Source organism: Lygodium microphyllum, chromosome 24, assembly GCF_053477565.2.
Source record: "Lygodium microphyllum isolate KBCC chromosome 24, Lygodium_microphyllum_v1.1.10, whole genome shotgun sequence".
Taxonomy (NCBI): domain Eukaryota; kingdom Viridiplantae; phylum Streptophyta; class Polypodiopsida; order Schizaeales; family Lygodiaceae; genus Lygodium; species Lygodium microphyllum.
Window position 1 is genome coordinate 25,765,514 of NC_141158.1, and position 13,765 is coordinate 25,779,278.

General features: G+C 39.6%; 1 pseudogene; it reads right to left on the bottom strand.

Annotated features, from left to right (window-relative positions):
- Positions 1-4,929: 4,929 nt before the first annotated feature.
- On the bottom strand, positions 4,930-6,621 carry LOC148014927 (18S ribosomal RNA; annotated as a pseudogene).
- Positions 6,622-13,765: the final 7,144 nt, after the last annotated feature.

Here is a 13,765-nt window from a genome sequence, read left to right on the forward strand (position 1 = left end):
AAAATTAAAGATATTTATGATAAGTAGAGTTTTGCATCTCAAATATATTGGCTGAAACAATTGATGGACCTTCGCATGAAGGAAGCAACTTCTATGTCTACACACTTGAATGAGTTTCACTCCATCATCTGCCATTTAGCTTTGTAGGAGATTGAGTTCAAGGATACTTTGCATCCTTTATTTCTACTTGGTATTGTACTTGAGTCATGGGACCCTTTTCGTATGACTCTCTATGCTAAGGATGGGTTGAAATTGCCAGATGTTGAGAGTGCCCTCTTGACAGAAGAGGTGAACATAAAGGATGTGGATGCTTCTCGTACATCCCATGCATTGACTACTATGAGAGACCGGTAGGATGGAGATGGCCATGCTAGAGACTCTAATAGGTCTCACACTTAGGACACATGGATAGTCTTGTAGTAAGTCCTATGGCCATAAGTTTGATCTTACTTGTCATTATTGTGGGAAAGTATATCATATTCAGTCATAGTGTGGTAAAGCATAAGGCATATGTCATAAGAGCATACGGTATTCAGCCATGAAATCAGCCCATAACCATACGCATACGCATAGCTCTATAGTACATTATGCCACCTAGGAACATCCAAGTCAAGTAAAGACCGACAAGTGGCAAAGCATCCTACAAGAATCAAGCTCCAAGAGAAGCCCAAACATTTGTACAACAACATCCGAATAAGTGGATATTTAAGGTATACAACAGTATACCATGTGCATAGACGAGTAAGCATACATAGCATGTGCTCTCTAACATGGACGGAACTAGCATAGAAGCTAGACAACATAGGAGCAAGAAAGCCATAACTGCAGCCCAAGCACTGTAAAGTCCACTAATCGACAATGAAGCAACTCTGCTCAATACATGTCTACATTAACCAAACATTTAGGGATCCATAACATCAGAGCGTAAGGCCAAGTAGCATCCAAGGTCGTAATAAAAAAATCCAAATTAATGTCCAATTGCTCCACAAAAGTCCTCAAATGCAAGCTTTGTCAAGCCCAAACATCTGCCATACTGCAGCCAGAAGCATCCACCAAGACATAAACCCACATGGGTAGCCTAGGCATAAGCATAAGTGGAATACCAACTGTAAATAAAAAATTGATAGTGAACCATATAATTGAGCTCTACTTCTTTCTCAAAAGAATTCCGGGTGCAAAAAGAACCCTGTGGCATCATCCAAATACATCAATACATAACCTCAAATAGCCAGGAGCACCCCATGACCAATAGGCATAAACCCAACTATAGCATAAATAGCTTCAGCCTTGAATATTCTAGTAGCAAATAACCTTTGTAAACTAAGCAAATTAGTGCTCATACCAAGCTCAAATCGATAGGCAAACCATAGGCATACATTCCCATATGTGTAGGCACCAAAATCGGGCATCAAATGACCATGTAGGATAAGCATAAAATGTAATGACACGGGGCTGCCCTCTTTTGGGCTGCTTGTGGACTATGTAAAATAGTCAATGGCCGAGAAAATTCAGCCCCAAAAGCATCTCAAAACATTGGGCAAACATCCCCAAAGCATCTAGGCATCATATACCAAGCCTCGGGAGCATCACATAAGCTAAGAGCATGACATTTTCTTGCTGTAAATCAACTCAGATCTGTTGCAGAATATTCTATGATCAAAATTTGGTAAATCTGATATTTCCATTGCATCCAGAGCATGCCAAAACCCCAAGTTAGACTCTTACCTTGCCTAAATCGGGTTCTAGATGCTCAAGATATGAGAAAAAATGGGATTTTTTAGCTAGATTTTGAAACAAGCGCAAAAAAACGTGAGCTGCTACTATGGGACGTACTGGTTATGCTAAGGATAAGGGGATGAATGGGGGCATACAAGGTACCCAATGAAGCCAAGGAAAACATGCAAAGAGCCTATGAGGGCTAGGGAGAGGCGGGAGATAAAATCTTACCTCGAGGGAAGAAGCCATGGCTGGCCTTAAAGCTCCAAGCTCTAGGTCTTCAATCTAGGCTGAAGTAATGCCCGGGCCAAGCTCCACGATCAAGCTCTGATCCAAGAATGATATATGACAGCCTTATTGCACTATCTCATAAATATGAATAAAAAATATGGGCGGTCAGTGTACACAACCATACAAGCAGGCCCAAGGGCCTTTTACCCCAACATGCTCCTGCACAGCGAGTTAGACAGCCTACAGCAACAGTTGGTACACATGGCCAAGGTGTTGGATAGGATGCTAGACATGTAGACATGCAACAGAAAAATCTCACATTCTTTGTATGTGCATTAAGTGTGACATGCATCAGGGAACTACTCTATCTCTCAGAGAGGGAGTACATTCATAAAGTCGTTGAGCCTTTCCGCATATGCAGGACATGAAGCCTATTGGCTATCGATTACCTTTTTATGTGAAGGTCTCATAGGTCGATTGTCCGCAGATAGATGAGTAGAGGGCCAAGATGACCAAGACACCTTATGCATCAACCGCGCCGCCGTGGGTAGTTTGATGTATGCCATGATATCCACTCATCCAGATATTACCTTTGGAGTTGGTGTTGTGGCACACTATATGGCTACACCTAGCTAGAAACATTGGGATGCCGTGAAGGGTATCATAAGATACCTAAAAGGCACAGCAGATATGTGTATTTGCTATGGCAGCCAGGATACTAGAGTTATGGGGTACACCGACTCAGATCATGCAAGACATGCAGATAGTAGGAAGTCCACTTCTGGCTATGTATTCACCAAAGGTGGAGATGCTATCTCTTGGATGTCTAGGGTTCAAAAGTGTACAACTCTCTCTACCACACTGAGACCCAGTATATTGCAGGCTCACATAAGTTACTCATGAATATATGTGTGCATCACGTGAGTTCAAAATAATGTATTTTTAAAATATCATTTTTATATATTTTTTACATACAAAAGGGTGTAAAATAAAAAGGGGTTATTTATAGATTGAATAGAAAAGGATTGTTTTTTATTCAGAAAAAATTCACAGATAAGGATATTTATAACTATACCTTAAACGCACGTGATGTAGAGGATATACATATAGTAACTTTCCCGAGGTTGCAGCCACTGAGGCTTGCAAGGATGCCATATGGTTGGGCCGTTTGGTTCATGACCTTGGGATTGATTCTATACCTACATTGCATTCGGATTCTATGAGTGCTATTCATCCTGCCAAGAATTCGGTCTTCCATGTGAAGATGAAACACATTAAGGTGAGGTATCACTTCATACATGGGGTCGTGGAGGACAAGTCTGTTGACCTTGTCAAGATCTCCACTGACGAAAATCCTACAATCTGCTCATGAAAAGCCTTACTACTGAGTGCTTTGCCTTCTTTAGGAGATTAATGGGCGTTGGATGAGATGACATTTTTCCTTATCCTATTGTACATGTGTACATTGTACTATCTTTTCTTTTTCTTTTTCACTCCTCACTGGGGCAGATTTGCCTTTAAGTGGGAGGTTGTTGGAGGTAAAAGCACCTCTGCCTAGCCGCTCGTGTATTACTACACTGACAGTACCCGCCACTACTGCACACTGTAGGTGACGGATGCTCATCACTGTCACTTTATTCCTTATTCTTTTAGTGACAGTTTGAATAAAGGAAGGCCCGGTCACACATTGTGGCTGTTGGAGTTCCCATTTGGTCTCTCTCTCTTTCTTGCTCTTACTCTCCTGCCATAGCTCTTCCAAGCAAGCTTTGATCCCTCTCACCTTTCAAGATTTAGGACTAAACCTAAGATAATACTTGGATTATGAGCTATTTTGTAAGAATAGGTGAATGTCGTAATTGTGCTACAAGTTATGTTACAAATAAATGATAACTTTTATGATGGTTACAAGTTTTACTAAAAGGAAAATTAGCACTTGTTTGGGAAATGTTGGTTGTGTCTTTTATGCTTAAAGAGGACTCTAAACCAAGCCCATGCCTTGAATGCTGAATGGAATCGATCAACATTACAGCTTCTTAAGAGCAATAGCTAGGCCTCTTACATCCGAGGTGGAATTTTATGTACCTACAAGCACCTAACCAACGTCTAGGTAGGAGGGCACATGCAAAATAACGCTCTTTTTTTTACACACACAGGAGTATCCCTTATTCATATCATTTCAACTTACTCTCTTTCACTTATCGGTCTGAATCTGGGTTAGGGAGTGCTTTTAAGGCCATAACGCCTTTTTCGTATCGCTTCCATATACGTGATTTTGACATACTTTTTTGTTTCCCTTACCTAGTTATTTGAAAACTAATTTACCGAGCATGTGTAATAATAAGAGACAACAAATTCGTCAAAGCAAATACCCTTTTTTTCAAGTACGTAATAGTGGCTCCCCTTTGAGTTAGAGACCCTATTTCTACCACTTAACAGGTACCGTCTAGGTTTCACATTTTGGGAATGTTACGAGGTTTTCTTTGAGAGAAAATTTTAAGCTGCTTTGTTTCCTCTCAATTTGCCCCACGGTTACACGGAGGCAACCCATGGATAACTACAATGGGGGCAATTTTATTATAGCCTTATATGAAACTTACTATCGGAGATTCCTTATTTTATATAGTCATGCATGGATTAAGCAACTAGCCAATACTTTTTTTTTCAGTGCCAGGATCCTAATTTCGCAGATGGCAAATCGTTTAACCATATGACATAGCCACATTATGTACATACTATAAAGCTCGTAGGCTAGCTTTCAGCCAACCCATTTGCGTAATGTGGGCTTTTTAAAAACTTATTTCTAGCAGGACTATCCGGATCTCCTTGGCAAGGTTCCTTCCTTGAGCTACAAACAATGGCCACAATGATTTCATCAAAAATGCCCTTTAGCTACTAGTAAAATATCATTAAAATAACAGATAAAAAATAGGCTAATTAACGCATATATGAGATTTTTAGCTTGTATCTTCATCTTTCTGGAAGAATCCATCCAGCCACAGGTTCCCCTACGACTACCATGTTACGACTTCACCTCAGTTACTGACCCAACCATAATATGTAGCGGAAACACCTTTAAAACTAAAGTGAATTACACTTAACGGAAGCATAATGCACTTTACTAATAAGTGATCCCTGCTCAATGCTTCAGGCGGAGCCAATTCCCAGGGTGTGACGGGCGGTGTGTACGGGGCTCGGGTACATATTCACCGCGGCATGCTGATCCGCGATTACTAGCGATTCCAACTTCATGTCCTCGAGTTGCAGAGAACAATCCGAACTTAGACAATCTTTACGGATTCGCTCCACCTTACGGCCTTGCTTCCCATTGTAATTGCCATTGTAGCACGTGTGTAGCCCAGCTCATAAGGGCCATGCGGACTTGACGTTATCCCCATCTTCCTCCATAGTAAAACTACGGGCAGTTTTTCATGAGTGCAACACCCAATAAAAAGAATACCGTCGATCTCAAGCAACCATTGAGCTGTACGGCTGCTGATGAAAGACGGCATGGATCCTTTGTAAACAGCATGTCTTAGCAACATGAAACAAGGGTTTCGCTCGTTATAGGAGTTAACCAAAAACGTCTCACGACACGAGCTGACGACAGCCATGCAGCACCTGTACGAATTTTTATCTTATCCCATTAAGAACAAGTACACTAGTTCATATGTCAAATGTGCATACGCCAAGTGTTTCTATGTCAAGAGCTGGTAAGGTTTTGCGCATTGTATCGAATTAAACCACATGCTCCACCGCTTGTACAAGCCCCCGTCAATTCCTTTGAGTTTCAGTCTTGCGACCGTATTCCCCAGGCGGAGTGTTTAACGCGTTAGCTGAGCTTCCGATCCGCAGACCAAAAACGAACACTCATCGTTTACGGCATGGACTACCGGGGTATCTAATCCCGTTTGCTCCCCAAGCTTTCGCACCTTAGCGTCAGTAGAGACCCAAAGAGCTGCCTTCGCTACTTCGGCGTTCCTTCGTGTATCTCCAGATTCTATCCCTACGCACGAAATTTCACTCTTCTCTATCTCACTCAAGTAAATTGGTTTCGTAAGCATTCCGCTAGTTGGGCTGGCGTCTTTAACCTTCGACCTAACTTACCGCCTACGTGCCCTTTACGCCCAGTCATTCCGAATAACACTTGCCCCCCCCGTCTTACCGCGGCTACTGGCACGGAGTTAGCCGGGGCTTCTTCTTTAAGTTTTGTCACCATCGCACACTTGACGAAAGGGTTTTACAAGCGGTATTGCCATTCCTCGCGTTTGCGACGTTCTTCACTCACCCACGCGATATTGCTGGATCAAGCTTTCGCCCATTGTCCAAGATTCCCCACTGCTGCCTCCCGGCGGAGTCTGGGCCGTATCTCAGTCCCAGTGTGGCTGGTCATCCGAAAAGATCAGCTAAGCATCGTAGGCTTGGTTGGCCTTTACCCAACCAACTACCTAATACTACGTAGGCTCATCAAACAGCGCTTTATTATCTTCTCGCATAGCTTTATTGCTTGCGTTGCTTCGGGATCTAGCCCGAACTGTTTGGCAGATTCCTGCGCGTTACGCACCCGTTTGCTACTTTTTTTTCAATTATTCCATAAAACTGGAACAAAAATGACATCCAACTTACATGTGTTAAGCATATCGCTAGCGTTCATTCTGGGCCAGGATCAAGCCCAATTTTTTAGTGAATTTCTGCCATATGAGGCAGGTTGATGATGATTTCTTAGTAAGTTATTAGCTTTTACTAACAACCGTAAGCGGAACGGCCACTGGCAAGGCGAATCATCTTACATTCCGGATACCAAAGATTGTTATTATACAAGAATTCTTGTATCGCTCATGCAGATCTTCCATCTACCGGAAACCAAAGGATTCATTGCAGGAGAGTAAAGTATGGCTGAAAATAGAAGGAATTGACGAGAAGCTAACGCTTTAGGTAAGTACGATAGTCATTACAACTGTTTTTATTGGTTTTTTAGTGGCTTTTCTCCTTATTGGTTTTTGATATAGTCTCCTGAACTAGTGCTTTCCTCGGAACCAATGCATTTAAAAAACGATGTATTTACTTTCAAATAAGATTGACTATATGAAAGACATATTTGATATGATTTTATCATTGCCAGAACCTATGCATTTACCATAGATAATATATTTACTGAAACCAGAACCCATGCATTTATCAAAAACATAGCCAATGCATTTACCGAAACCATAACCAATGTATTTGTCCCATTTAACTCTTATAAACAGTTTAATTAGAAACATCTTTTTTTATTAAGAAAGAAATATGGTACAATGCATTTACCGAAACCATAACCAATGCATTGGATCTTCTTCTTTTTCTTTAAAAACAAATGTCCTTTGGTTCTTTCTTATCCCTTTTTCACATTGTTATACATATCCATCAACAGCTTATTAGTAAGTATTATGAGATAGAGAAACAATCCATCAACACGTTGAACATTATGAAACAGTCCATTAACTTATTTATTGGTAAGATATAGAAACAGTCCATCAACATATAGACCATCATAGCCAGGATCAATTTCAATTTTTTTTATTTTTCGATGAAGAGGTTTAGTTTATCGAAATAGAATCTTTGCCTGGGGAGGTTAGCTTACTCCCCGTGCTTACAAAATGGAAAATTGAATAAATTTCGAAAAAGTCAAAAAAACCACAACTAATAACATCACGATTCCAAAAATATAAACTTAAGACAGATCTAAAATAAATCCGAAATCTTACCATAAATGACAAACCCCATTACTCATATAATAAGACAAAGCTAAAAAAATGAAATTTACTAGGCCTAAGATAAACCAATGGAAATGCTTTCCAACGAAGAAGGCACATTAATAATAACTTTCAAAAATAAGGCTAAAATGACCAACTTTCAAAAAAAAAATACCAATTAACAATGCAGCAGCCAAAAAAGTTCCAAAGATTCTATGAAGGATAAATAAGATCGAAGTAAGCTATGGCTTATAAATAATAATATGGGGTGATAAAGGTCAATCGATTTACATCCTATTGGCTTTGGTTCAAAAGGCTAAAACGCTTTAGCACTTAAAAAAGGAACTTGCGTCGGCTTTGCCGGCACAAAGTATGTGCTCAACATTCATGAAAATTGCTCTGTCCATCGGAAACCAGCCAGATTACATTTTCGATTCCTGCATACGAATTCCTAAATAAATTCATTATCTACCTTATGCCAAAAAAAATCAAACAAAAAAAAACAGATAGCGTCTCGAAAATAAAGCAAATGCGAAATTTCTATGATAACGCAAATAATTGCATAGTTGCTTTGGCTCTCAGACAGAAAGCAGCCAAGGTTAATACAATAGATTATTTTAATTAATAATGCTAACATTCCTTATCCATTTGATCGAAATAAATAAAAATCCTCATGTCTGCGTGTTTGTTTGGGCATAAAATGAATTTGTTAGCCATAGGCATCGATAGTTTAGTTAGTTGAGCTCCAACGATCCCAATGAATGCCACGGGCATTGATAATTAGTTGAGTCCCAAAAGACGAAACAATAGCCTATATCATGGTGCAGTCTTTTGAGGAGGAAATGAATCTATCCTTACATCCTAACTACCGTTGAACAAAATAAAAACCTCTATTCAATTAGCTCAAATAATGAAGGCAATTAGCCCAGTCAATAAAGTGCCTCATTTACGTGGTTCGAATCTGTCATTGCCCAAAATCCAAAGACACCTTAGTTTCTATTGATTTCAAATAAAATGATCAATTACCATGCTTAACCTTTTCGGTCAAAAGGGCCAAACCAAAAAGAAGGAAGGAATTAGTCAAGCCCCCATCCCTGCTCCAGGTACAACCCATTCGTTATTCAGTGAATTTATTTAAAATACAAATAATGTCAAAAAGGCCATCATCAAAGCAAACAAGGCAATCGCTTCTGTCAAGACAAAACCTGGAATCACATAACCGAATGGTTATTTAGCTAATGAAAGATTTCACACCACAGAAGTTATCAAGAAACCAAATGCGTTTCCAATACCAACTGCTGCTCCCGCCAAGGCCGTGGTAGCTGCTCCTGCTCCAATTAATTTTGCACCTTCTAATGTCATTAACTATTTGATATCGGCTAAAGCTGCGATACTATAATAAAATTGGTGCACCAGCTAGTTGATTTGCCTAAACCTACCTTCAAACGAAAACTATACTAAATACAATATTTTATGCCATAGCTAAATAGTAAGCACACATTCGTAATTTTCGGACCTAATAAAAACTGTTTGTTATTAAACACCATTTTTTTTTGGGGCGCCCACTTTACGAAGTGGGCAATGCCGTTGCAATTACGACCAGTAAACAAACTTAGTTGACACACATAGCCTATGCGCCGCTAATCTCGCCGCTTCTCAAGCATTTGACAAAGGCACACCATCTATCTCAAATGAAATCTATCCCGTCGCCACACGAGCCATCCAACTTATGGGATTCCCTTTTCCTTTGGCCATTCTCACTTCTGTAAGTTTACGAATAATCAAAATATCTGCAAAAATCCTTACCCGTATTTAACCATTTCTTTAAAAATGTCTGCTTAGAACGCGACGTGCTGCTTCAATGGTTTAATATAAAATACGACCTAGCAAACAACTTTTAATACCACATTTTCCATAACTAAGTCATGTACCGTTCGTTCTGCAACCTTTACGTCTGCCCTTTCAACATTTCCGAAACTTTGTACGTAAAGAATATAGCGTCCAAATAAAATTACTGCCTTTGGAATATCGAAACCGAATGTGGAAGCCACACCTTTACGCCTGAGATCCCATAACAAATAAATGCCTCTGCCCTCACATAATCGATATAATCGGAAAATACATGTAGGGAGGTCGAACCATATCTGGTGTATTCAGTTTAAGCAATTTCTGCACCATTTAATCAACCCGAACAACAAATGCGGATTCCTCTTACATACCCGCAATTTCCAATCTGTTGGAATATGGATGCACGAATTTACACAGATAATTTTCTTCTTTCCAGTCCCCAAGCTATTTCCTAAGCAATTAAGAAAGCGCTTTAATAAGGAAAATCAACTCTTACCGGCTTAATCGAAGTATTGATGTTTGTTTCATCAAGTGAAAAGGATTACACTTCGGACCACCGAGATCTAATCCTTTTCCGGCAACGATGACTGCATATCTTCTTAGTCCCCTTAAATCAAGCATTCGCTACATACAAGCGTCAACGGACATCTCCTTTTAAAAAAGAGTAACTACTGCATAAATCCTTTTCTACAGGTTTCGTACGTTCACATTAGGTATCTTTATTACAATAGTATCGACAGCAGAGATTTTTAGCTTTCTCACATAAGACATTAGCTATATACAGGCATCGTTTCCTTCCTTCGGATTAGTTTTGTTTCTTGTCCACTGTACCGGAAAATCGGGTAACATCTTTGCCACGGAAGAAGAGAGGAGAGAAAAGTAAAAGATTGTCGTCGATTATGTTAACCATAGTAGGATCAAAATGAATTTAGTTCTTCGCATGGAGATAATATTGCGCAACCAAAGGCATGAAAGGTGCGGTTGTCAAAGGGTTTCCGGAGGCCTTATCGACGTATCCGCTAGCTAATTTTTTTATTCTCTGTACAGTTCCCCGGCCAATAGGATAGAGTCAATCGTTTACTTGCGCTTAACGATAGAGGGCTTAAGATTTTTATATGATTAGCTGAATGATGATAAAATGTAGATCTCAGAGAAACAAATCTATGTCTCTTAAACGCTATCCGACCTATGTAAATGAATGATGCAGGCTAAATAAGTGCTCTCCAAGCCGAACATGCGAGTCACCCATCATACGGCTTTTTTACTTGCGCTTGACAGATCTTTTTCGAACATTACATTGTCCTTTCTTTTCCGAGTCGTGAAATAGGTTCTTTTCATTGTTCCTTTTTAGAATTGACCTATTTTCGTAAGAAGAGGGCTTAAGGGGCTCAGCTAGGATAATTTGATTTAAGCCTCCCTTAACACAAGAAATTTTGAATAAGAGAAACTTCTCAAATTCCAATCAAATCCGCCTAAAAAAAGAGAGGTTACGAACAAAGTTAGTAGGCTCCAAAAGCATACTTAATTCCCAACCACTTAATCAGAAGAGAAAATAGTTAGTTAGTGTTAAATGGAATGGGGACAGTCCTAAATCGCTTTTATTCTGTATAATAAAAGGCCTTTTGCTTGCTTTCGGCTTGCCCCATTTTTTTGCCTTTAAAAGCGAATCAAAACCACTAAGTCACTTTACTGCTTTATCTTAAGGCTATCTCTTCATTTCAGCGAGAGCGCTTGTTCATTATGTAAGCAATAAGGTGCATTTTGGCATTTCTGCCCCATCAAATTATTTTCTTTCAATTTTCAACTGCCCTTAGCTTTCAAAGCATAACAAGTACATAGGCCCCTTTTTTTTTACTTAACATTCACTAAGTGCTTTCTTACTTCTAAGTCCTTAGGGGGTCAGCAAATGATATGGGCCCTCTGATTTCTCTCCAGGGCTTTCCCTTTCAAAGATCTCACCGTTGTTTCCTATATGGCTTGTCTATTGCTTAATCAAATGCCCTGCGTTGGGATGTCATTTAGTCTTTTGTTCCCAATAATATAGGTAGTTCCTCCTATTTTTCCCTTCCATTTCTGTGCTATGAGTAAATTAAGGTAAAGTCATTTAGCCTAACCATTCGAAACCTCAGGTAGGCATAGGGTAAGGCAGCATGCGTTCGTGCCCCAGAACTTCGTACTAATGATTAGCTGTCGTCGCTGGTTCTAAGAAAGACTTTGATTTGTGAGCCCTTGCTCTTATCTCCGTGTCAAAAGCAGGCTCGCTTCAGGCTTTGGGCTTATCCTTCAAAGCCTGTAGACTCTTTGGTCCAGAAAATGGTCTTTTTTTGTCCTGCCAACGCCTAAAGTCCTTTAAAGTCATTTTTTATTATTACACATGCCTTGGTCCTTGCCTCCGTTACCGAGCAAAGGTAAGTGCAAAGCCTCTATACAATAGCTTATACAATACGTTTATATAAAAACCAAACCGGTCGCCCTTTCAATTGGCATCATCGACAGTATCATCAACCAAAAAGTAATGATGGACATCATTAAACCAGAAAAAAGAATACATGAATGAATGTCCTTTCAGGAAAATAATAAATAATACACCTACCAAGACGAGATTCAATCCCACGATTCCTCTCTTTAGTCCCATTCCCTTTTAACCTAGTCTTCTCTTACCCTACTTTAGTTCTATTCGTTGTTTTCCTAGAGAAAATCCTGGAAAGAATGACACAAAAAAACCTTTTAAGATCAACATTTTAATATAACAATTCTCTATAATAATAAATAGAGTCGACCATCACTTTCCGGCACTACAATATAAGTCATAAAATAACTTAACTTTTATCTACTGGCGTAAGCCGAATGAAGTGCTCTCCAAACCGTATGAGATGGTCGCCTATCATACGGCTCTTTCACTCAAGTTGCCTATATCATGATGGGTCGAAGGAAAGGAAACACAAACACTTGCTTTCCTTGCACCTGCTTCTCTTTAGTGATCGAACGACAATGTGGCTTGATTTTAATAATTTTCATTTTTATCAATGTGGGAAAGAGCCTTTTCTTTATCCTTTAGAGATGTTTTGCCCATTTCGTTTCCATCTCATTTAATTGCCCTTTGTATTACTTTTAGTTTTAGGCTATCATTTGAACTCGTTATTGCATGCTTTTTGATTATAGCTTTACTAAAAGTCTTCCTAGCCATAGAAATTAGGCCTGCGAATCAAGTGCTTCACCTCGTAAACTCTTATTTCACGCTATTTGCATGCAAAACGTATTTGAAAACCCACTCAATACTTCATCGTAAGTCAAATAACAATGCTGCGGCAGATGGATAAGGAATTGAGCCGTGGCTCTTGGTTCTGAACATACCCCTCATTTACCATAAGCTTCGGAAAAGGCATGCAATGTGTCCTGCTATTTGGTAAACAGAAAAGTCTCTTAGACAGGCCTGCTAAATGAAACAAAATTATCCAACACCGCAGCTATCACAATAAGATACTAAACGCTGCCGTTTCCCAAACAAATCAGCTGAGGTTTAGCTGATAATTATAACATTTCTATATTAGTCAAACGGATTCCAAATGGCAAAGGAGACTTAGATGAAAGCGAAATAAAGACAGGCAACTTCCTATAGAACAATTAGAGTTGTTAACTGTTTAAAAAAGGCATCACGATCGGACAGCTTGACTGATTTACAGATCAAAGTCTCTCAACAAATCACCGGACTAAAAAAACAAAATTAATTAGCATGTCTCGAACTCCATCCAAAGATCGATCCGATCTTTCTATACTGCTTAAGTGTACAATGTCCCTGTCGAATAGGTACATTAATTTAGGTTCCTTTCCTCTCACCGCTAATCTTGTAACTAAGATTAAAATCGGTAAACGGGTACTACAACCCGTCGGTCTCATGTCTTAGCCCGCAGGTTAGATGAGTGGTTCACTGGTTTCACTAAATGCTCTCATTCTTTATCGAAGCTTTCAAACGCGCAAAGCCGCAGGGCAAACGAAGGGCTCTGACCTTTTATGTCTAAATACATCCGCCAACGATCTACGCATGTACCAAAAGGCTGTAATGTTGGTGAAAAATTAAGTCCGGTTGCCCTGTAGCACTTTGCGTTCATGATATCTATATTTCATTGCGCTTTGGAGACACGGTCGGTTGAAGCACTCTTAAGAATCAATTAGCTTCAGTGTCTTTTATGATATGCTCTGGTTCCTTTTTTTGGCCTTTTTGGGTGCTTTCCGTTGCTTGG